The following is a 21,091-nucleotide window of genomic DNA, read 5'->3' on the forward strand; positions in this document are numbered from 1 at the left end:
AAAAAAGAAAGAAAGGAAGGAAGGAATAAATAAATAAATAAATAAATAAATAAATAAATAAATAAATTTGGCTTGGCTTTAGAGATAGCATTTCTTCTAAAACCTTTCCTCATGAAGACTGGCTCTCCCAGGTCACAGAGTATGTGTGAGGGTTTCCCTCCTGTCCTGTCCTTTGCACATAGAGACTCACCAGTCTCTTTGAGTCTCCTCTTCCCTGCCTTTCCCACTGCTGCTAACACAGAAATGTTCTTACATTTCTTCAGGTTACAAGTCTGCGATCAGGATGTTAGCAGGGTTAACGATGTTCCACGGGGTCTTTGTCTTTGCTTTCGGTTTCTGTAGCTGAGTACCATAACCTAGGTCATTATCATCTCCTCCTCCTCCTCCTCTTCCTCTTCTTCCTCTTCCCCTTGCCCCTCCCCCTCCTCCCTCCTCCTTCTTTGAGATAGAGTTTATTGTAACCCAGGTTAGCTTTGAACCCCAACTATAGCTGAGAATAACTTTGGTTTCTGACCCTCCTGCCTCCACCTCCAAAATGTTGGGCTTACTACACTTGTGCTACCTTCCCTGACTCTCAAATTGGGAAATTTATAAAGAGTAGTTTATAAATCTATAAAGTAGTTTAAATTTGTAAAGAGTAGTTTATCTAGCTCGTGGTTCTAGAAGTCCAAGAACATGATACAGGCACTTGCTCAGCGTTTGGTGAGGCCCCTCCTGCAGCATCATAACATAGTGAGTGGATGGGGTGGGCAGTCTCCCATAGGACAGCGGAAACAGACTGGCTGACTCATTCCCTCAAACTCACCACTAGACAGGATGACCTGACCTGGAATGACTCTCCTGCCTCTAAATCCTGAGAGCAGGAACAACCCCAAACTTCATGCATCCTGGGCAAGCATCCTACCAAAGGCACTACATCGCTTGGCCCCCTTTTCTTTCGCCTCCCACCTTTTTTTTTTTTTTTAAACAAAGGCATAATCCAGCCAGGCATAGTGGTACTCCTCTGTTATTCCAGCACAAAAGAATCTAAGGCAGGAGCATTGAAAGTCAGAGGCCAGCCTGGGCTGCATAGCTGAGACTCAATTGCTGAAAAACAAAACAAAACAAACAAATATCCACTCATTCCATCCTGACCTTCATGATCTCTTTTAATCCTATTTATCTCCAAAGACCCCATTTCCAAAATCTACCAACATTTGACTTTGGAGATTAAGATTTAGCATAAATTTGGGAGGGAACAAATGACTAGATCATAATGTCCTCCCTCCATGGCTTGAAGAAGTCTGCCATCTTGTCTTCTTCCTGTATTATTAATATCTGTTTCCCCCCCTCCTGCCATGACACCAGTCAGATTGGATCAGGACCCACCATTAAGCTCTTAAAAGATCTGATGCAGTGACACTCTGAGGCAATTTTATTTAAGGCTTGCAAGTGTATTTTGGGGGGAACACATTTGAGACCATTATATTACATGGTTCCTCTCAACTCCACCCCTTCCACATTTTCTGTGGCGGTTCCATCCCCATAACTGATCTACGTCTGGCTCTTTTTTTCTAGATTTCATTTTGTTATCTGTAGGGATATTTTGGCTATGTGTATGTATATACACATTTGTGCCTAGTGCCTGCTGAGGTCAGAACTAGGCATCAAGGCCCTTAGAACTAGAGTTACAGACTGTTATGAACTATCATGTTGGTGCTAGGAAGCAAACCTGGGTCCTCTGAAAGTGCTCTTAACTGCTCAGCTATCTCTGGTCCCCATCTCTCTGATGTTGCTTCACATCTGCTCCAGTTCCTCAACCCAGACTTCTCCATCTCACCCAGTATCTTTGGATTCTCCTCCCCAGAGAGCCCCATGCCCTTCTCCCACCATCAGCTCCTGCCTGACCCCATCCTGCCTGCTCTCCTGAGTCTCCCAGCTCTCACCACCTCAGCTTACCCCTACCCTGTTAGCCACCTTTCCCTGTTGGTCTGGCCATGCCCGTACCAGCATCTTATTGTGTCTAGAGGTACAGAGGCCTTCTTAGACTCGCTCACACTTTGTCTGTCTTGCTTATTTACAGTCCCAGTTCTGCTTCCTCTGCCTTCACTCCCTTGGCTGATCTGTTTTAGAGCAAAGAGAGAGGCCCTCTTGTGGCTCTGCTCCTTGAAGCATGAAGGCACAGGAGGGACACTCAAGAAGAGTTATGACTATGACCTGATATGGTCAGTCCGTGCCTCTTTCTTGCTGGTCTGGTGGGTACTGCTGTTTTACACATTCAGGGCCATCAGTTACTAACACTTACTGCTCGCTCTTTCCCTGCTCCACCCCATCAATATTTTCTCTTTGTCCCTACAATTCTTCCTTCCTTTCCTTTGTTAGAGAAAGACTTATTGTGGGGCTAGAGAGTTAGCTCAGTGGTTAAGAGCACTTATTCTTGTGGAGGACCCACATTTAAGTCCCAAAACCCACACAGTAGCTCCCAAACATCTGTAACTGTAGGCCCAGGGAATCTGATGCTTTCTTCTGACTTCGGTAGGCACCAGGCACAATGTCATTACTTCTCAGCCTAAGGGCCAAATCATCCCAAGGCGTGGAAACACAAATATTTGCTCCCTTCCTCCCTTCCCCTTCCCTCCTTCTCTCCCTCCCTCCCTCCTTTCCTTCCTCCTTTCTTTCTTTCTTTCTTTCTTTCTTTCTTTCTTTCTTTCTTTCTTTCTTTCTTTCCTTTGCTCCCTCCTTTCAGAGAGCTGTTGCTATCTGCTTCAGATATCTGCATTTCCTCCTTCTCTGGGTCTTTCCTTTTTGACCTCAGTTGTCTGAGTGGTTTATGCACTCCATAGCTCTTTCACACTGATCCTCTAGGAGATAATTTTGTCAGTGTCCTGGTCTGAACTCCGCCACCTCGGCGCCATCAACACCTGGGGCCACAGAATTCTTCCCGATGGAGCCTGTCCTGTGCAAGGTGATGTGTTATACAGCTTCCCTGGCCTCTATTTATTAGGGGCCTGGAGTACCTTTTCTCCAACTGATGACAAGCCAGAATGTGGAGACCTTGGTAAATATCCCTGTAGAGGAGAACTGCCTGGTTAAAAACACTTGGTGTTGCGGGGTGGTGGTGGCACATGCCTTTAATCCCAGCACTTGGGAGGCAGAGGCAGAGGCAGGCAGGTTTCTGAGTTCGAGGTCAGCCTGGTCTACAGAGTGAGGACAGCCAAGGCTACACAGAGAAACCCTGTCTCGAAAAAAACAAGAAAACAAAAAACAAAAAACAAAAAAACACTTGGTGTCGATGTTTAGAGATGTAGGTTCTATGCTGGTGTTGGTGGACGCCTTTAATCTCAGCACTCGGGAGGCAGAGGCAGGCAGATCTCTTAGTTTGAGGCCAGCCTGGTTAACAGAATGAGTTTCAGGTCAGCCAGAGAAACCTTGTCTCAAAAACAAAACAAAACAAAACAAAACAAAATCGAAAGATAAAAGGAATGTGGGTTCTGTGAAGTCCTTGTTGCTGGTCTCTTTGCAGGGATATGGAAGTCCACAGTATATCCAACTAAGAATTCAGCATTATTGTGGGCATACAGAATACAATACTTGCAGAGCAGAAAAAGGGTTGTACCTCATGTTTAATGGAAGGAAAAGACAATTATAAACAAAAATTGCCAAAACTACAAAATGTACAGTCACTTATCTTTCTGATTAATTTTTTTTTTTTTTTTTTTTTTTTAAGAAAGGGTCTCACCATTGTAGCTCTGGCTGGCCTGAAACTCACTATATAGGCCAGGCTACCCTCAAACTCACAAATATCTGTCTGCCTCTGCCTTAAGTGCTGGAATTAAAAATGTATGCACTTTGTCTACTCTTCCCCCTCCCCAACTCCAGTAAAATTCTTGTTTAAATAACTGCACACACATCAATAACCCTTCTGTAAAACTCCAGTCAAGAGTATTTTATTGAGATTATACAAGACAATCACATGTTTTTTTTTTTTTAAATTAGTAATCTATTTAGCTCTCAGTTGGCTAACAATAGCAATAGTAATGAATATAGGGTCCCTTAGGTCAGATGTCTGGTCTGCATCCCAGTTCTCCCATCAATTATATGCTATTAAGCAGTGGAGCAATGCCACTGCTTGACCTGTAAAATAGGCATGGTGATTGCACCTACCTGACCAGGGCGCAGAGGGGATGAAGCAAGATCTTAGCTAGAAGCTCGCCTTGGACCAGCGCCTGGCGCAGACTGAGTGTCCAGTAAGCAGGAACTGCTGCCTTGAAGGTTGCCCTTTTCCTTTCTCTTCCTTCTCAGCCGAGCTCCCAGCCTTCACTTCCTTCTCTTCCTTAACCCCTTACTCCCTATACTTGCCTCCACACCCTAGCCAGTCTTGTTTTGCAGAGCTTGCCCTTTCCCAGTTACTTGCCTCGATGGCTCTGGTTTAGGGTTGACCACTGCTTCCCTTAGAAGCTTCCACTTCCTTGGCTCATCTGCATTAGAGGAAAAGGGGAGGCCTTCTCGTCACCCCCACTCCCTTCTGCTAATTTCAGGCATATTACCACCCCAATCCCTGTCAGTCTGCTGGCCTTCTACTGTCTCTCCAGGCCTTTGTGCTGAACCCAGCTCCCCATCTTTTTCCATGCACACCTTCCCCATAATTCATGGCCCTAGTGAGCTGACGCTGCATCTCCATTAGTCACAATCAAGGGACCAAACCTAACAGATCCTGCCTGATTCCCTCTAACCTCCTGTCTTTGTATTGTTTCTACCCCATTCCTGCAGGGACATAGGTGACCTTCAAACTACTGAAGTGACCTCCCTTCCTTAACATCCCACTTCTTGGTTACTGCTCTACAATTTCTTTCACTGTCTCTCTCCCATATTCAATTGGCCGGTTTCTCTTCATTCTATGGCCTATTTTTTCTTCTTTCTTGAGAGAGGATCTCACTCTATAAATCCCTCCCTTGAACTCAACAACCCTCATGCTGTAACCTCTGAGGATTCCAGGAATGTGCCAGCCACCATGCCCAGCTAGTGGCCTAATGTCCTGGATCAGTTTTCTCCCTTCTACCTCGGCAACAGTGCCTGACTGAGTTTTTCACTCTCTCGGAGGTGAACTCTTCGACTAACTCTTAATGAATCTTCCTGTCTCGTTTTGTCATGTTCCAGACCATTCTCCACAGTACCATGAGGGAAGCTGGCTGCCCTCCTCTGTACGCTCTTTCTTGGATGAAGTCCAGGTTTGCTTAGTGGTTTGCAGGGCCCCCTGGCTGCTGTTCCAGCCCCATCTCTTTCACACACCCCCCCCCAACCCCCCAAGCTGCTGTCACTGAGGGAGGTATTTGAAGTTCAGGAGGCTGACCTTGTGTTGTGGCTCTGTGCCCTTGTGCTGGCTGCTCCCAGACTTCTCTGTCTGGTGTGCCCCCAGCTCCTCCTCTCTGCTTGGGAGACACCTACATGTCTCTTGAGAATAGAGAGATTATGCCACCTCATCCAGGCAGCCTTCAGGCAGCCTTCCCCACTGTCCCATACCTCAGGTCTCAGTGTCACTTACTCTGTTGCCTTCTATCTCAAATAGGCTCCCACCTCCCCTCATTTTTTTTTTTCTCTCATTTGCTCCAGGCACATGCCTGGTCCTGGTCCAGATTGATTTCTCCACCTCCATTTTCTCCATTTCCCCAACTTTATTAGATGTTTTTCTGACAGTTTTTTTTTTTTCTCTAGGAGATTCCCTCTCCTTCCCAACTTGGCTACCAAAGGTTTTTCATGAATGATAACTGAAAAATTCTATGTGTATAACCTCACTTATTTAACTATGCCCCATCACCTTCAATTCCTGTCCATGTTTTTTTTGTTTGTTTGTTTTTTGTTTTAAGAGACAGGGTTTCTCTGTATAGCCCTGGCTGTCCTGGAACTCACTCTGTAGACCAGGCTGGCCTCAAACTCAGAAATCTGCCTGCCTCTGCCTCCCAAGTGCTGGGATTAAAGGCATGTGCCACCACTGCTGGGCTCCTATCCATCTTTTAATCCATCCATTCTAGAACCTTTACTATCAGGATGACGGGACAAGGCCCACAGTATGCTGCAATACTGCTTTTATCTCTGCTTGTTTTGTGACACACATACACACACACACACACAGACACACACACACACACACATATATATTTCAACCAACTGCTCTTTTTGTTGGTCTTTGATGTGTCTGTGTGCTTATATGTATGTTCTATGCTGGTACCCTCAGAAGCCAGAAAAGGGACTCAGATCTCCTGGTGCTAGAGTGATAAACAGTTGTGAGCTGCCTGACATGGGTGCTGGGAACTGAAATCTGATCCTCTAGAAGAGCAGCTAATGCTCTTAAACACTAAGCCATCTCTCAGTCCTCCTATTTTTGCTTGATTGTTTTTGTTTGTTTTGAGATAGGCCTATATAAATAGCTCTAGCTGTCTTTGAACTTGTAGTAATAATTCTGCTTCTGGCTTTGAGCACTGGGATTTAAAGGGTGTACCATCATGGCTGGCTAACTTCCACTTGTTCTGTGTGTGTTTATGTATGTGTGTGTGTGTATTCATATATGTGCAGGCACTCATCATGTACTTTGGTGCCCAGGTAGAGGCCAGAGGATAATTCTGTGGAGTGGGTTCTCTCCCTCCACTGTGGAGGTTCAGATCCATCTCCACAACCTTCAGATTCTTACTTACCTTTTAAACTATGATGACCAATCCCAAAATGGATATTTGTGTACACATTTGGCTGAACATATATCTTCATTTTTAAGTATATATATGACTTAGTAAAATTGCTGGGTCCTATGGTCACTATGTTTTTAAGAACTGCAATGATGATAGTTTTCAAAATGGCTGCACCATTTTCCATTCTTCAATTCCTTGCCAACGTTTACTTATTGGCCAACTTTTTGGCTAGTGCCATTTTAGTAGCTGTGAAAGAGCAACAATGGTTTGATAACCTTATTTTTCCTTTTTTTTTTTGAGACAGGGTTTCTCTGTATATCCCAGGCTGGCCTAGAACTCAGAAATCTGCCTGCCTCTGCCTCCCAAGTGCTGGGACTGCCTGGAATATTCTTCCTTTTTTATTAGGTGTTTGGTAAATATTTGTTGTATAAGAGATATCAACATTTGAACAAATCTTTGAACATGAGCTTTTTTTTTTTAAGATTTATTTATTATTATAAATGAGTACACAGAGGAGGGTGTCAGATTTCATTATGGGTGGTTGTGAGCTACCATGTGGTTGCTGGGATTTGAACTCAAGACCTTTGGAAGAGCCGGGCGGTGGTGGCACATGCCTTTAATCCCAACACTTGGGAGGCAGAGGCAGGTGGATTTCTGAGTTCGAGGCCAGCCTGGTCTACAAAGTGAGTTCCAGGATAGCCAGGGCTATACAGAGAAACCCTGTCTCAAAAAACCAAAGGGGAAAAAAAAAAAAAAGACCTTTGGAAGAGTAGTCGGTACTCTTACCCACTGAGCCATCTCACCAGCCCTTGAACAGGAGCTTTGACTTTCAGGTTTATTAATTAGCTAGGTATGAGCAATCACTAGAATTTAGTTATTTTTGTTTGGTTGGTTTTTTTCGAGACAGGGTTTCTCTGTATAGCCCTGGCTGTCCTGGAACTCACTCTGTAGACCAGGCTGGCCTCGAACTCATTGGGGTTGCAGGCATGAGCTACTAAGCTACCTTAGATTATATATATATGATTACATATGTATATATATACATATATGTGTGTGTGTGTGTGGTGTATGTGTGTATGTGTGTGTATGTGACTTTTTTATTGCCAGAATTATCTACAGCATAAAAATGGTGGTGATTTACCATGAGAATCCATGGCACTTTGGACATTTGAAAGTATTTTACAGAATAAACTAAACTGCAAGTAAGACTCCAACTTGGATATTGCTGCTGTTTGTGGTCTAGCTTGATGACCCAAGCTTATAATCTGAGCACTTGGGAAGTGAAGACAGAAGGATGGCGAGTATGAGGCTAGCCTGGTCTACAAGAGCCAGTGTAAAGAAAAATACCATATAACAAACCTCAAGAGACAAATAAACATGTAGTGCTTTCGAAGTGCCCATCCTGACCCTCCTCGTTCTGACAGCTTATAAATTGGAAGCCCAAGAGGAAGAATTTCTGTGACGGCCACGTAAACTTTTGTTTTAAAACCAGCCCATCACCTCCTCAGCAGACAAGCCCTCAAAATGATGCTTGATGACACTTGGGAGACAAGATGGAGGTGGCAGGAAGCATAGACAGTGGAGCTGGCTGGATGTGGTGCACATGCCTTTAATGCTAACACTTGGGAGGCAGAAGCAGGTAGATCTCTTTGAGTTCTGGGCCAGCCTGTTCTACATAGTGAGTTCCAGAACAGCCAGAGCTACAGAGGGAGACCCTGTCTCAAAAAACAAAACCAAAAAAAAAAAAGAAAGAAAGAAAGAAAAAGAGCCGGGCAGCGGTGGTGCACGCCAGGCGGATTTCTGAGTTCGAGGCCAGCCAGGGTGAGTTCCAGGACAACCAGGGCTACAGAGAAACCCTGTCTCGAAAAAACCAAAAAAAAAAAAAAAGAAAGAAAGAAAGGTGGAATTTCTAAGGCTATTAGTGCACTTGCCTAGCATGAAGCACATGCTAGCATGTCACAAACGGGGCAGAATGATACTAGGGTCATAAGTTCAAGGTCATCCTCAGCTAAAAAATTCAAGCCAGCCCAGAGACTTTGTGGGGAGAAAGGATTAAAAAAAAAAAAGGAAATAAAAATTTCACCAGATACAGTTTTGCTCAGTAAACAGTAGACCCTGGGAAATGTAACAGGTTCTGAAAACTTATTTTTGATGACTGGAAGTCAAACAGTTCCCTCCCAGTCTGTGGTTTTGCCTACTTATCTAAAGTCAGGGGTAATGGTCCAACTGTTTTTCTTTAGTTCTAGAGAATTCTATCTTGGCCAGGCTTCATTTGTTCATTGTATCCCCAGATAGACACTTCTGTTGTCAGCCCCCCAAAACTAGACTACATTAGAAGGAAGACTTCAAATTAAAGCCCATAATGAGCTTTACAACTGTAGGGTGTTCAGGCATTCCAAGAGGAGCCCATGGGGTGGAGCCAGGGCAAAGGTCATAGCAAATAGCGTGTAGCAAGCTTTCTGCATGTATAACATCAACTAAGTAGTCCCAAATGTATAATTCTATAGTCCTATTTGCTTTTATCTTCAGAATTGGTGTATGTGTGTGTGTGTGTGTGTGTGTGTGTGTGTGTGTGTGTAGGTAAACATCTATTCTGAAGATGTTACCAAAACGGAGAGCAAGTCCCTTTTGGAACCTAAGTAGAAACCGGCTTACTGGTTGGAAACATGACAGCTGCTCTATGGAGGAAGCACAGCTGAGGCCTGGTTTCCCTGGGCTCTGTGATAACTTGGGCCAAGGCATTGTGGTGGCTTCAGGAGCCCGGGGGATGGAGAGAAATTCGCAGGAGGACCCATGCTTTTCACACTTGAAACAGGAGCCCTCTGAGAGAAAGAGATATTGCATGTGGCTTCCCTGACGCCTTGAAGGGAGACGTGGATGACACAGCACCAGCCATTCCGTCGCGGGGTGGGGACAAGGTGGCGGTAGACGCCATCCTTAGGCCCCTCGCGGGCAGGCAGCCTCCGCCGAAGCATCATGTGTAGAGTGGGAGAGGAAAGCAAAGTGATAAAAGTCTAGGGCCCTTGCGTTGGTTAGAAGAGAAGCACTCTCCTAAGTTGTTGCGCTGGTGGGAAGGACCAACCTGGGAGAGAAACTGCAAGAGGTTGGGGGCGGGGTGAGGCGCCTGCTCTTTAATCTCCGGCCCCATCCTCTACTCGCCCCACCTGGATGCAGGGCGAGGACCGCGTACAGAAGGAACTGTACGGTTGGGACACCGCTTTCAGATTTAGGGGAGCGGCGCTGGATCTGGGGTTCACCGTCACCACACTACCCTCTCTCGGGCCTCCTAGGCGTCCCCCCCAAGCTCCTCTCTGCATCTCTGCCTCTATTAAAATAGTGAAACAAACCGTGTTGTAAAGTGATGGAAAGCCGCGGGCTGAGAGCCACTGGCAGTGAGGGGCTGGAGGGGAGGGGGCGCGGTGCCTGGAGATAGTGGCCATCAGTGAGCGCTGGGTGGGTTGGAATTGCGCTCAGCTGTAGCGGCCGAGACCCTTCCCCTCCCGCTGCCGGGCCCGCCCCTGGCCCCGGGCGCCTAGGGAGGGCGTGGGGCAAACTTGGGGCTGCTGTAGGGGGTGAGGTGGGAACTCCACCTCCACTCATCCCGGGATAGTGGCAACTGCGGTTGCCTAGTTAAAACTGGGGCGGGGGTGACGACAGGGACAGCCGGGTACCGCGGTCCTCCCGACTCCCCCAGCTCGTTCAGCCGTGGCTGCTGCGGCAGCTCTGTAACACGTCCCCAGGAGACTCGCAGGAGCAACACGTGATGTGTCTACTTATCAGGGTGAGAGGGGGAGAGCGAGTCTTCGAGCGTGCGGGTGAGGAAGCGGGGCGGGGGGCCGAGGCGGGGGCCGGGAAGACGGCTAGGGCAACGGGGTCGCTAGCTCCTCGCCCACCTCCCTCCCTATGGGAGAAGAGGAGGAGGGGAAGTGACTGCGGAGTTGATGAACTTTGCACATCCAGAAACGCCATTTTGATTCCTTTTCCGGAACAAGTTTGCATCTCTCCTCGTTCTCTCCCCGAAGCCCACTGGTCCTCACCGCATCATGCCTGGGAGCCCAGCACCCTGCCGGGCCGTAAGTACGCGTCCCGGGTCCCCGCTTGCGGCACTCTGGTGGCTGCGAGATGCCCGGGGCATTGCCGGAGCGACCTTTTAAAGAACTTTTTGGGGATGGGGAGGGTGAAGTGTGCAGAGCGCGGTGTACTTCTGAAACTAGGCGTTTGGCAGAAAGGACCCACGCACCCCACGCCTGGCAGCATGCGCTCGGTTGGGGCGGTGGGGTAGGGGAACCGGGATGAGCTGGGCAGCCCTCTCCCCTCGGGCTGCGCGCCCGGCCGCTCCTCCTCCTCCTCCTCCCCTTCCTCCGCTCCTTTCCCCTTCCCGAGCTGCCGGCTCTGCCAACCAGCTCCCAGCGCGAGCTGCCGCAGCGCCCCGCCAGCAGGACCTGATGCGCATCCATATTAGCCGTCCGAGCGCAGGAATCCGGCCCGACCCGCGCCGCCGAGTTTATTTTTAACCAGCCCTGCCGGGACTCGGATGGTGCGCGCACCGCGGGCCAGAAACATCTTCCCAGCGCTGCTCTCCATCTTCCGCCCTCTCTCCCCCGACATCCTCCCCCCCATGTGGGAGGGGAAACTTTTCTCCTACATACTTTCTAGTCCCTCTCGGGTCGGGAAGCACGGAGATGACGGAGCCAGCCCGCCGCCGCAAGGTATCCGGGGGTGCCCACCCGGGGTGCAGGCGCGGGGGCCGTGCGTTCGGGGCTGCTCGGTGGGAGCATCCGCCGCGCCCTGCTCTGCGGACTTTGATCCTCCCGGGCGGACGGCGCCGGCCGGGAGGGGCGGCAGGGCAGCCCCGAGCCCTCTGCGGGCTTCCCGGCTGGCGGCGGGGCTGTGAGCGACCACCGTCGCTGGGGAGGAGGGGAGGCGGCGACCCGGGCCGCGCCGATGTGTATTGTTGGTGACTCTGAGGCTGGCTAGGTACGAGCTTTGGGGGAGCCCCCGGCGTGGGGCGAGCCTGCATCGCGGAGGGGGGGCTCGCGCCCGGCGCCGTCACGAGCACAGGAAGGAGGCCGGGAGCATCCGAGGCGGGGCCGGCGCCCGCCCCACCGCCCAGCTGTGGAGCGCGCTCGGAAACTTTTGTCCGCCACCCGCTGGACCAATTTTTCTAGAGTTCTGGGGCTTCGCTTTTTCCTCACACCCCGGCCTGCACAGCCGAGAGAGGAGGGTGGGAGGAAGCCGGTGTTCCCCCCCGGGGGGGGCACCGACGCCTAGGAGAGGCACGGGCCCCCCCATCAGGCCCAGCTCCCCGCGCCCCCTCCCCGTTCGCGGTCTCTTAGGAAACTGCGACCTTAATGGTTGCTAAGGAGCAGGGGAGGTCCTTCCCGTCGCCGGCCCCCTCCCTGGGAGGCGGTGTGTTTTCTGTACAGGGCTAGGGTCGCATCGAGGATGTGACCCGCTCTCTGGCCCGGGGTGAGTGCGGGGCGCGGCTACGGTGCCCCGCGGGCAGCCGGCCGAGGTCTAGGGGTGTGGGGACCCCACTGGGCTCGGGCTCGACCGCTTGACAGGCGCCGCGTGTTGCTAGCTGCCCTCGTCCGCAGTGCATCCGTGATGGGTTATAAAAGAGGAGGAAAGTTATTTTTCCTTGCTCAGCAGATTTGCCCTCCCTCGCTCCTTACTGGTTAAGAGATAGAACGTGAGCCCAGATCCGGACGAGCAGTTCACATTCCATTACGAAATTCTACACGGCTTCAGAGCCAGCAGCAGCACACATTCGGGGCATTTCGGAGGAGAGATTCTTCTTTGGGGGATGCTGGTAGTGGTGGTGGTGGTGGAGACCGATACAGGGGTGAATAAAAAGCAACTTTTGTCGAGGTGTGGAAAACCTTACCCTCAGGTTTCCATCGTTAGACTGCTCAACATTCGGTCTTGTTTTAGAGTTTAGAGCTAAAGCATATCCTTGTTAAAGCCTATGGGAAGAAAGTTTGTTGAATAAAGATGTTGGAAGTTGGCAAAGTATTTTTGCAAATGATTCTGCAAAGGCTCACTTGTTGCTTGTGCATCCCTTGGTTGTGAGATTACTTCTTCAGATAATATGGTGGTCTGTGTCTGCGTGCGAGTTGTTGTGTAATAGTTAATTGGAGTGGAAGGTGGAGAAATGAGAACAGCCATGAAAAGAATGTGTTGATGTCTTCTAACATCCTCTAGGTTTGATGCTTTCTTGAGCAGGCAGGTATAGTTTGTAATTTAACCCGGAAGTCTGAGTTGGAGGCCAAAGGCTTGGTTAAAACTCCTAAGAAAATTCTGTACGCCCTTAAAGAATCCATAGAGTTTTTGCGGAAAGAGTTCAGTATACTCTTCAGACACGTGCAAGGGTGGACTCGTTTTAGAGGTTTAGAGTTGCTTTTTTTGTTTTGGTTTGGTTTTTTACGTTTGCCCATTGGGATATTTACTGATGGGTCTTGCTTTGATGTATTTGGTTACACCGAATTAAACATTTGAATGGCTCCAATCAAGTTTTACAGAAGAAAGGGAGAGAGGAGTACTTTGATTTAATTATTTTCCCTTTCTCCGTTTTTTTTTTTCGTGGGGGGGGGGTTAATTAACTAGCACTGTCTCAGTCTTACAATATTTTTAAGGTAAGATGGTTGTCTTTTCAGCATGTTTTGTTTTTAAGAAATGCTTTACTCACTTAAGTGCTGCTGATGCTCAGTGGTACATGGAATATTATTCTCGGCCGTTTCCCTGGATACCGCTTTATTTCTCATCAGAAACTCAGACAGCATAACCCTTACTGTGGACGTGATGGGAAGCATTTGTCTGACTCAGCTGGTACAGGTGGTGCATCCATTCCTTACCATTTACATCATCGAGCAAGTGACCTTTTGATGGAAGGGGCCTTTATTTTAGATTTCTTCAGGCAGAACCATCTGAGAGAGCTTCTTTGCATCCAGTACAGGTAGGAAGGAGGGAAATGAAGTGTGTTGTTAGTCTTCATCTGATCAACAGCCGTTTATTGCCTATCTGCCCCTAAGTCAGGCATTAGCTAGCAACTGTTAGCAAACTTCTGGGTTGGTTTTTGTTGTTTGTTTGTTTGGTTGGTTGGTTCACTTTTCTGTTTTGAACTGCTGCTGTATTGGTTCACTTCCTAGGTCAGTTTTGAAGTCTTTCTTGCTATTGTGTGCTCGCTTGCTAACATCACTTAACAGCTCCAGCTAAGTAAATTTCCTGGTTAATGAAGTTGAGAAAAAATTCTATCCTCTTAGGGTTTTGCATGACATAGTTAATATAAACTTTTACAAAATTTGGTTAAACAGGCTCTCTAGAAGCAGTTAGAAGTAGGTCCTTTTGATGTTTCTATTCATTATCCTTCTGAAAAGTAGGTGGTGCTTAGAAGGTCATAGGATAAGGGTTGCTAAGCAGCTAAACAGAAGGATGCTAAAATTAACTGAAGCTTTTTTGAAAGGGAGTCCTTCCCTGTTTTACATTATTTACTAGGTTTAATTAATTTCTGAATCTTCCATGTTTTTTGACCTAGGAAGGTAGGATGTTAAAGTTGGCTTTTGTTTTTGTTATTATATTCAAATAATCTTTCTTTTGTAAGTGTCTTTAATTGAAGTTCAGTATTCTCTCGGTATTCTCTTGACTCCGTGCTGTGGTGTCAAATGGCAGCTTGTCTGGGGTGACTTTCTTGTCTATTAAGAGGTTGAACTTCCTTCCCTCTTGTTGTTCATGTATAACTTCACCAGTTATTGCATTAAGGATGGATTTTTCTGCTTGTTTTGGAAGTTCTACATAATCCACAAAGTGATGTTTTTACCATTGTATTTTACTAAACATATTTGCATTCAAAAGATAGAAGTGCAATATAGTATCAATAGTAACTACACTATAGTCCTCCTGATGAGAGGACAATAGCTTTCTTTCCTCCTAGATTAGATTGTGGATGTGCCTGTTCCTGGTCCACGTTACCCTACTTCTCTGGCTCTGTCTGTTCAACCCAGCTCATAGATAACCTTTTTTTTTTTTTTTAAAATAAGTACTGTAGGTTTAAAGTATATTTGGAAGATCTGAACAGATGTTAGAAGGCAAAAGTATTGTTGCTTGTGTGTTGTCTTCAATGTGTTTCAAGGTTTTTGAAGTTTTTCATGGAGATGAAAAGACACAAGTTGGGCTGAACTGGTGGGTGGAAACTTCTGTTGAGTGGCAGGCCTGCTGGTAAGCCAGCAGCTTCCCTGCCTCAAGGTTATGTGTGTTTTCCTGACCTATCAAGCAGGCCTTGTTGAGTCATATTTTTATATTCAAATGTAATTAAGAGATTGATAGACAGGTTTTTTTCTCTCTCTCTTTTCCTCTCAATTTTTTTTTTTTTTTTTTTTTTTTTTAAGATTTAGTTGTGCTTCTAGGGTTGGAACAATCAAGTACCTCTTTCAAATGCACGCAGGGGTCAGAGAATGATTTCCATGTCCAGGGGTGGGGGGTAGACCCGAGGTAAAAGGTGTACCATCTGAACCTGGAGGGAAGTCTAAGATGTGCTTTCTGAAGTGCATCATTTACTTTTAACTTCCCCGACTCCTACATGGCAAGCGGACCAAGGAAGGGAAACCTGGCTGCTGGTGTTTTCTTTACTGCAGAGGTAAAAGAATGAGGAAGATGGGGAGGAGCTTTTCCTAGTTAGCAGTTAGTCTCCTTGGGCTGTGTCATCAGCTCAGCTTTTCTCAAGGTCTCTCTTGTCACGTCCCTTGGGTGCCCAACACGGTCAGAAGGGCAGCTGAGCATGCCTGGAGATTTCACCCTGCTCGTTGGCAGCTGGAGAAGGGGGGCAGGGAGGAGAGGTCCAGGGAACTGTGCTCTAGCGTCCCGGGTTCGGTGAGCCTGCAGGCTGCAGGTTACCCTTCTGTCTGCCCATCAGTAAAGGTGACTGCTTGTGAATAGGTGCTTCAGACAAAGCAGTGGGAGGGCGGAGACTGTTTGTTCTGTGTGATTCAGGCAACTAAGGCTGAGAGAATTTGAAAACCTCTGTGAAGGCCAGAGCCTAGGGACCGGCTGCTTCTGTGGCGATTCACCTGAGGGCTCCTTGAGGCGGGGAACTCACCAACTCGCCCGGGGTGGAGAGAGAGAATGAAATCCCCCACTGGTTTTGTCAGACAGCCAGACTGAAGAGAAAAAGTCTCCGTGGGGGTAATTAGATAAAGCTTTTAAATGCTCTATTTGTTTTTCCCCTGAGCTTGCTTGGTATTTCATCCTTTTACCCCCCTTTTCCAAGACTGGGGAAGGATTGTTACAAAAGCGTTTGATAGGCTGGTAGTTGAGTTACTTTTACACCCCTCCGCCCCCCCACCCCCCGCTCGCCTCTTAGCTTTTTAGGCTAAGTGTCAGCCTCCGATTGTGAAGACTGTTAGCAAAAATTCTTAAGTTTATACTCAGAACAACACGGATTTACATACAGCTAGGTCCATCGTGACCCCTGATGCCTAACTTCAGGCCAGCACTGAAAACAGGTGCTGGTTGGAGGCAGCTGGGTTTGGAGGACTTAGCATTTAATATACCGTGGGTTTCTGTTTCTGTGGTGGTGTTTTAAAGTAAGGTCAGGCCCTTTTGGAAGTAATTCTCTGCTTGAATTTGAAGGTGTAAACAAACAAACCCCATTAGCTACACTGCTACTGATGACCGTGGTTATCCACACCTCTTCCACCTCCCCAGCATTGTTGGAGAGGATAAAATTAATATTCCAGAAAGTCAAAATCTATAAATGGAAGAAAGTGGTTTGAGTTCAGGAAGCTTTGTGGGCATCCGCATCCACTCCAGATTTCCTTTCCAGAATTTTGTATGGCTCCTTTACCTTTGGCTGAATTTACCTGCAAGTTTCTCTCAATGGTGGTGGGCTGGGAACTATACCTTTTGTTTCCAGTGTGGGGGAGCAGACATGACAAGAAAATTCCTCTTAATCGGCTTCACTTAGGGATGGGCTTGAGGAGGAAGACAGGAGCCAACCTTAGGGCTTACTCTTCAAAGGGATGGTTGTTAGTTAGTCTTTAAGCAATAGAGACAAGAGATGCCAGTACTCTTCCTATAATGGTCAGGTCACCCTCCCTCCACCCCCACGCAATGGAGTCTTGATTATCCTTTCAGCCTCAGAAATCCAGGAGCCAAGGTAGGGGGAAAAAATCTCCTTTCCAGTAGTTGGGCACAGGACCCAGCTCTGCTCTGCTGAGTATGTCTAAAGCCCTCCATTAGATCACTAGTACTATCAAGTGGAAGTTGGGGGGGGGGGATACACTCCATATCACATGTATTCTGTGTGGAGACATTCCATACAGCAGGTAAGCTCTTTATTACATGCCTGTAAGGGAGCTCGGTTGGCAGGTTCAAAGTACCACAGACAGTTTGAGGGTGGAGCAATGCTGTTGAGGAGATTTGATTGAAAACCCTGTAAGTAAGTCAGTCCCAGGATTCATCTGCTTCTAAAACAACCTTGATTCACTGACTGGAAGCTGCCCTTGTAGATGGCTCAACTTTACCACCACGTTTTTTCAGCTGTCCTTCTGTCAGGTCCCCCTCATTTTGTAAGTTATGTGGAGTACATAACTTTTTTTTTTTTTTTTATAAGTGTTTGAACTAGCCCCTACTTGCTATGCTTTTGGGCACTCATAGTCTCTCTCCATTTTGTTTTTCAGATTTTTGTACAATTCTTACATAATCATTTATCTTTTATTCAAGGGCAGTTTTTCTGAGCTCTGAGTTTTTCTTTGGCTCAGATGCCTCCTCTTGAGAGGAGGGTGGGCTATCCCATGGCAAGACAGGATAGGGAGGGAACAAGGAGGGTACACAGGGATGGGGAGGGGGAGAGAGGAAGTGGTTGTTTGTATGGAACCCCAGATGGAAATGTCTAGAAGTGTCAGGGGACACATATCATTTGCTTCGAGCCTTAGCCCTGTTTTTCTCTGCCACTGCTCTGTGTGTGTTACTCAGACAGGAGACAAGGCCTGGAGTCCTGGGGAGAGTAAAGGAGCCAGTATTCCAGAACAGGGAGGACTGTGATGCTCTGGGCTTCCAGTTGTGTTGTGTGCCTCAGGACTTATCTCTCTCTCACCAATGGACCAGCTGCGCTAAGGGCACTCAGTGCCACAGCTTAGCAGACACCTTGCCCAGGGATGGGTCCTGTTGCATCCAGCCCAGCACCAGGGTGTTTTCCTGCCCTCACCTATGAACTGGCAACTCCCAGCTTTTTACTTTTACAACTTTTGCCAGAGCTGGGACCTTCAGGCACCTCACCCTGCAGGTACTTGTAAAAATGAAAGCCATCTCTCTCCCTTCTAGACAGGGATCCGAAGGAGAAGGCGTCCTCGGGCAGCCAGGCCAGGAACCCCACTGGCTGGCCCCACATTGGGCAGAACCCCTCGAGGGTGTTGCAAATGCCTCTTAAGTTAATTTCCTGTGACCAGTTCCTCCCTTCTGCCATTCACCCTGCCCTGTCCACAGAGTGGTGTGTATTGTCTTGCGGGCTTCAAAACAGTCCTGGGTTGCTTGTGTCTACAGGAAGAAATCCACGTGTCTCCAGACAGCCCACAAAGACCTTCCTCCATCAGCTGCTTCTCCATGTGTTCTGTAGCCTCAGCTTTTGCCAGCCCCACTTCACCACTGCCCTTCTGAGTAATTTCTCTCTGCTTTCAACTGGGTTGTTCTTCCTGCTGTGTCTCCAGCCCTTTTCTAGCTAAAATCCTTTCTTAATGTTTTTTTGTTTTGTTTTGTTTTGCTTTTCCCCACCACCCTGTCTTTTGGGGACTGCTAGGTCCTCCTTACAGCCTCCTCTTCCTCTAGTGTTTTCCCACCTCAGGAACATTAACGCTACACACACACACACACACACACACACACACACACACCACCCTTATCTGTAGCACCTAGCCTGATGATGGCTTAGTTGGTGCTCATGCCTTTAGGGTGTGCTGAGTTCTGATACAAAATCCCAAGGTTTTTGGAGAAGGGCCATACATAATTTGGAGCTGAGGCCTAAACAGAGCTGCAGATTTGGTGAAGGAAACAGACACACATTTTTTTCTGCACGCCCCTCACACCATGGTTTGGTTCTAGGTGCATATCGGTGGGGGAAGACTTGGATTTCCAAAATCCTAAAATAAAAGTTGTCTCAGTAAAGGAAAAAAAAAAAGACTTTGTGAATGCTTGGTTGCTCTAAAAAACCGTCACACCAGGGGCTTTACTAATTATAGCACTTTTCATGGCTCTTGGTTTAAAGTTTATATTAAATAGGAGAGATGGGCACCCAGATAGATCAAAGACCACATCATTTCAGAGCTCCAAGGAGTGGGCCCATTTTCTCTGCTTAGTTAGAGTTTTGCTTCATTAGTGGTATGAGTTAATAGGAGTGTTGGTCTGTGTATAATTCAACTTCTTTTTCCTCCATTACTTCTTGGACTTAAAACAAAACACCAAGCCAGAAACACGGGGGATATGGCTCGTTCTTCATTCCTCCTTTATTTGTCTGTGTATGCATACACATGCTTGGTAGCTATTAGTTATAGGTCATAGTAATGACCCGTCATTGTTTCAGGGGACTATCCTTTATGCTAAGTGAAACTGCCATGAAACAAGATGCTTCTGAATATCAAAATCATCTTGGTCTTAACCATCTTTAAAAGATAGACACTCTGTTTAGCAATAGATGTTCTGGAATTGGAGTGGGGGTATCAAAGCCAGCACGAGGACTCAGTTTGTAGAGCACTTGCTTAGCTTCCATCCAGAAGCCCTGAATTGCATACCCAGAACTCAGAAACTGGAGACAGGAGGATCAAAAGTTCAAGGTCATCCTCAGCTCCATACATAGCTAGTTTGTGGCAAGCTTGGAGGGTGATGCCCTGTTCAAGAAAAAAAAAACACAAAAACCATGCATATGTATTTCCTTGCTAAATAATCAGAGAGAGAGAGAGAGAGAGAGAGAGAGAGAGAGAGAGAGAGAGAAAGAGAGGGAGAGGGAAGGAAGGAGGGAGGGAGGGAGGGAGGGAGAGAGGCGTAAAGAAGAGCAATTTACAGCATCCTTTACACTGATGGAGTCTGAAGTCTTGCTTACCTCTGGCATGGAGGCTTAGTTATCTCGTTATCCTAGAATTTGGGAAGCAGGATCCGGAGTTCAAGGTTATCCTCTGTAGAGCATTCAGGGTCAGCCTGGGCTACATGAGACCCTGTGTAAAAGAAACAACCAAAAAAATATTGTAAGCTGCCAAATGTGTGCAAGGACATGGCTCTGCCCTTCAGTGATGTCCATATACTTTTAGTCATTAGTAAATACTTAACCTGACATCTGTAGGTCAACAGACCCGCTAGATGCAGCCAGAAAGTAAAATTTTTATTTTGTGAGACAGGATTTCCCTATGCAGCTCCGACTGTCCTGGAATTTTCTGTGTAGCCAAAGTTGGCTTCAAACTCAGATCTTGCTTTTTGCCTAGGAGTGCTGGGATTAGATAGTAAATTTTTAAAAATGATTTATTAATTCTTATTTAGTGCACATTGGTGTTTTGCCTATATGTGTGTCTGTATGAGAGTGTCAGGTCCCCTGGAACTGGAGCTACAGTTAGTTGTGAGCCACCATGTGGGTGGGTGCTGGGAATCAAACCTGTATCCTCTGGAAGAAAAACCAGTGTTCTTTACCTGCCAAGCTGTCTCTCCAGTAATGAAAGTAAAATTTTTGAAAAGCCATTTTCTTTTTTATAAGACATTTAATTGTTTGGAGAATGATTTCATAGAGTTTGGTGAACATCTCCAAATGGTTCCCATAGAATGGTTAATTAAAATCTGTGTATTTGGCTAAGCACTTGAAGTTTGAAATCTAGTATAACTTACCTTTGTATGTAGTGCTGGGTAATGAATTTTGGGCATTGCACCTGCTAGGCAAGTAAGTACCCCTGCCTCTGAGTTATAGCCTTACCCTGAAACATGCATGCATGCATACATACTTATTTGTAGGGTACTATGTAATTCCTTTTTTCTTTCTTTGAGGCACAAGGCAGGATTTCACTGTGTAGTACAGGCTGGCCCTGAGGTTCTTCTGCTTATTTCTGAGTGCTGGAATCTCAGATATGGAGTACCACACCTGAATACCAAGAAGAACTTAAAGGATGCTCAGTTTATACTTCTCTGCACTGGACATTTATGGATAGGGTGCATTGTTGATGAATGAAATGCCTAAGGTACATACCTTCGTCCCTTAGTTTGTATCTACACTGTAAAAACTAGGTTTCATTGAACAGTGTTCAGGAGCTAAGTTGAGGCTTCACATCCCTCTTTAAAGATTGCATCAGGCTGGGCGTGGTGGCTATACCTTTAATCTTAGTACTTGGGAGGGAGAAGCAGGAGGATCTCTGTGAGTATGAGGCCAGCCTGGTCTATACAGAGAGATCTGTTTTAACAACAACAAAACT

At 47.0% G+C, this 21,091-nt stretch overlaps 1 protein-coding gene across 10 annotated transcripts in view; it reads left to right on the top strand.

Annotated features, from left to right (window-relative positions):
- Positions 1–21,091, top strand: part of Rreb1 (ras responsive element binding protein 1) — a 190,450-nt gene that overhangs the window by 46,481 nt on the left and 122,878 nt on the right. For 3 of the 10 annotated variants that reach the window (XM_031358456.1, XM_031358465.1, XM_031358466.1), the window contains exon 1: positions 10,453–10,732. The exons of 2 other annotated variants lie outside the window; for them this stretch is intronic. The gene's annotated coding sequence lies outside the window, so the exon portion shown is untranslated. Of the gene's footprint in view, positions 1–10,235; positions 10,733–10,764; positions 11,369–11,792; positions 12,129–21,091 lie in introns of those variants that run through there. 5 more of the 10 variants (XM_031358459.1, XM_031358457.1, XM_031358462.1 and 2 more) reach the window with 4 other exon arrangements.

Source organism: Mastomys coucha, unplaced genomic scaffold (genome assembly GCF_008632895.1).
Source record: "Mastomys coucha isolate ucsf_1 unplaced genomic scaffold, UCSF_Mcou_1 pScaffold7, whole genome shotgun sequence".
Classification (NCBI taxonomy): Eukaryota; Metazoa; Chordata; class Mammalia; order Rodentia; family Muridae; genus Mastomys; species Mastomys coucha.